The sequence below is a fragment of the Cornus florida genome, unplaced genomic scaffold (genome assembly GCF_030987335.1).
Source record: "Cornus florida cultivar Cherokee Brave unplaced genomic scaffold, ASM3098733v1 CherokeeBrave_3.0.0_Hap2_Chr04, whole genome shotgun sequence".
Classification (NCBI taxonomy): domain Eukaryota; kingdom Viridiplantae; phylum Streptophyta; class Magnoliopsida; order Cornales; family Cornaceae; genus Cornus; species Cornus florida.
This window is the reverse complement of record NW_026775574.1, coordinates 5,928,852-5,933,103: the sequence shown is the minus strand read 5'-3', so window position 1 is coordinate 5,933,103 and position 4,252 is coordinate 5,928,852. Positions and strand designations below refer to the sequence as shown.

The window sequence follows — 4,252 nt, the reverse complement described above, 5'->3', positions numbered from 1 at the left end:
TAAACAAAAAAACAATTAAAAATATATATATTTCCCAATATTAGTGTGCATTAGTTTTCAAAGTTTGGAAAAATTTTGTTTTCTTTAGTTTGCACTTTATTTTTGTTTTTTATTTTTTATTTTTATCTTTACTTTTCTTTTATACTTTTAATTTTTTTTATATATATTTTTATTTTTATTTGTCCATTGTCAGCTTCCTCCAATAATGTCATTTTCGGTTATTTTATCAAATTATTTATTTTTATATATTTTATAAAATGGTTCAATAGGGGTAATTTAGTCAATTTAAAATTTAAATTTGTCAGATGGACCTATTTGCACCATATTGAAACTTTATGGGTGTTTTTTTGCAGGAGGGGAGTATCCTCCAATAGTATTCTTTTCGGTCATTTTACAATATTTATTTTTATATATTTTATAAAATGTTTCAGTAAGGGTAATTTAGTCAACTTATGGTTCAAATTTATCAAAGAGACCTATTTACACCAAATTAAAACTTTAGGGGTGTTTTTTGTACGTGAGGGGTGTGATAATGCACCATGAGCATACTTTAGGATATTTTTTGCACTTGACCCTGTAATATTTATTACGCCAGCAATTATATGTAATATATTAAACTGAGTAACAAAATAACTAATACAGTTCTTCTCTAAGGATTGAAATTGGGAGTCTAGGACAAATTTTTACCAGCCATATGTATACTATTGTTAAATTGGGAAGTAAAATTTGTTTCTTTAAAGCTAGACATTATTAGGTTGAGCATCTCCCACCGTTGTGTATATATTTATATAAATATATATATATATATATATATATTTTTGTGTAAAACTGATGTGTCAACAATTTACATAAAAATTTTGGATTATTTTTTTTTAGCTCCATAGATTGTTTTGTACTTTTGTGTAAAAATATATCTCTCAATAACAACCAACCAGTATCATGTCCGAACTCACATAACTTTTATAAACTTACTTAATATATGGTTAATTAGTTAATGGAATAAGAAAGAGGGAGGAGAAATGAAATACACTCATGTGGTTGTGTAAAAAGGTTGTGTAAAGTACACAATAATTTTACTTATTGGTGATGTGACAATGTATCTTAACAGACTATTTGAGATTAAAAAAAAAAAAAAAAAATTACACAAAATATGGTAATTTGTACACCTTGTGTGTGTAATTTTTATAGATATTTTCAGTCTGCAGTATAACAATTAAAGTTCACAATGAATATTCAGAATTTTTAAGACTTGTTGGCTATTAAGTAGATGAACAAGTCAACGATATTAAGCCTGTAGAAAATTTGGATATTTAGAATTTTTTTTTTACAACTTAAGATTAAGACCAGAAGCACGGAATGAATACCCATCATGCCTAATTGAATTATCAGATCGGGGATCTATATATATGCGGAGCAAAGTTCTTACTTCTTACTTTTTAGGATCGAGATTATTTGTAGGATCGATGATAGTAAAATTCATAAAATTATTAGAAAATAAATTTTTAAATATTCAAATGAGACATTCTAACAAAATCAATTCACGTCAAAAGATAATATATATGCGGAGCAAAGTTCTTACTTCTTACTTTTTAGGATCGGGATTATTTGTAGGATCGATGATAGTAAAATTCATAAAATTATTAGAAAATAACTTTCTAAATAATCAAATGAGACATTCTAATAAAATCAATTCACGTTAAAAGATAATAAGACATATGACAAACATTTAAAATCAATTTCTTGATTTCAAAAAAAAAAAAAAATACATCATCATAACTATCGAGCACAATCCCATAAAAGAAATTAAAGTAAAGACTAAAAAATAGAAAAAAAGAACAGAAAAGTAAAGAGAGAAAAACATAATTTAGTTGCCTAATTGTGTGAGTAATTTAATTTGAAAAGTTTACTTTTTTATTAGAAATAGGAAACAAAATATATATACAAATAACAAAATAATAATAATATATGAAGTCTCTCTTTGTTTTTGTTTTAGAAGGAATAAAAAATAGGTGAAAAAATAGAATGCTTTCGGTTCGTTGTACTTAAAAAAATAATAATAATAAAATAAAATAAAAAATAGAGGAATTTTTTTTTGAAAATTTGAACTATTTTTTGGAAATTCAGTGGTGGATTGTCTCTACATTTGACATTGTGTATTGGTTTTTGTTATTATTATTATTATTATTACTTTTTTATGTAATTAGGCTAAAGAAATAAACTTTATATTTAAAATGATTGAGATGAACTTTATATTTAAAATGTTTAAATTTATTTGTCCAAAAAAAATTGCAGTCCCAAATAAATCTTCAAAAGACAAAATATATAACACGATTTAATAGAATTAGTAGGACCGTACCATCCTATTCAATTTTATGATGCTACTTCTGATTCTATACTTCCTCAACAATTTTGGATAGAAACGAGATCCAGTTGGTAATTTGAAATCGTAAAAATGTTCTATGATTTGAATCGAAATTTTAACAACAATGATACAATGTCAATTCAATAATTCAATAACAATGTTTATTTATTTATTATTATTATAGGAGAGTCAATTCAATAATTCAACAACAGCAATATGTTTATTATAGGCTAGTTGGGATGAGCATATAAAGTCTTCGCAAATATAAATTGCAAAATCTGCTCGGAAGTTTCCCAATCAAGAGACTCCTTGGCTTGAGAGGACTTTTGTAGGTAATATTTGAAGCTGAGTTGAATTAAAAGTCCTACTCCTACTCGTGCCCTATATTACATATACAATCCTATTATGTCTCCCTTCAATTCCTATATATATATATACACACATAAAGTCCGAGTACTGGCCGGCCTCAAAAACAATGAAGACTTATAAAAAAATTCGAGTACTGGCCTCAGATAATGCACCATTCCAGTTAGCTATCCTCCTTTCTTATTTCACCATCTTTGCTTTTGGCCTCACCTTTGGCATCATACTTAGTTTCCATCTCAGAAGCATCTCACTCAATCTCTATGTCACCCAATTATCTGTCTCTACTTCACAATCAGAACCGCTGCATCTGCTGCCACCACCACGACCATCCATCCCGGGAACCACCGGAGCTTCCAACAAAAGTACTCAGATTGGAGTGAGAGAATATTTAAAGCCGCCTCGTGTCATGCACGACATGGAGGATGATGAGTTGCTATGGAGAACCTCATTGACTCCTAGAATTGAAGAATATCCATTCAAGAGAGTTCCAAAGGTTGCCTTCATGTTTTTGACGAGGGGACCTGTGTTATTAGCGCCGTTGTGGGAGAAGTTCTTCAAAGGGCATGAAGGTCTCTACTCAATCTACATCCACTCCGATCCATCTTTCAATGAATCAGACCCTTAAAATTCAGTATTCCATGGTCGGAGAATTCCGAGTAAGGTCAGTTACATATAATACATGTTTTGGGTGCATATATTCGCATATATGTATAGTTTCATAACATATATCCTTCTCACGACAATATGATGTAGATGTACACACATGCATATATTGCTACAGTTATATACATAGAGCCATGTAAATTAAGAGTATAAATTATGTCACATTTTATTAGTTAAGATGAACTATATCTTATACAATTCTACTATATATTGCAGGGAGTCGAATGGGGAAAGGTGAACATGATAGAAGCTGAGCGTCGCCTACTAGCTAATGCTCTTCTTGACATCTCAAACCAACGATTTGTTCTTCTCTCTGAATCATGCATTCCTCTTTTCAACTTCACCACCATTTACTCTTACCTCATCAACTCCACCAAAAACTTTGTAGAGGCCAAAGACAAATCAGGACCAGTTAGTCGTGGGCGATATAAATATCAAATGAATCCAGACATCAGAATTGGACAATGGAGAAAAGGGTCACAATGGTTCGAGATGGATCGAAACCTCGCCACAGAGGTCATCTCTGATAAGAAATATTTTCCATTATTTCAGAACTATTACAGGGGCTCATGTTGTGCTGATGAACATTACCTACCAACATTTGTAAGTATGAAGTGTGGGGAGAAGAATTCTAACAGAAGTTTGACTTGGGTTGACTGGTCGAGAGGTGGGATCCACCCGGCTACACATATGAGAACACATGTGACCGTGGAGTTCTTGGAGAAGATGAGGAGTGAGAGCAAATGTGAGTACAATGGGAATACAACTAGGGTTTGCTTCTTGTTTGCAAGGAAATTCTCCACTCATGCGTTGGACAGATTGTTGAGGTTTGCACCAAAAGTTATGCAGTTCAACAATTAA

At 30.6% G+C, this 4,252-nt stretch overlaps 1 pseudogene; it reads left to right on the top strand.

Annotated features, from left to right (window-relative positions):
* Positions 1 to 2,837: 2,837 nt before the first annotated feature.
* Positions 2,838 to 4,252, top strand: LOC132304664 (glycosyltransferase BC10-like; annotated as a pseudogene).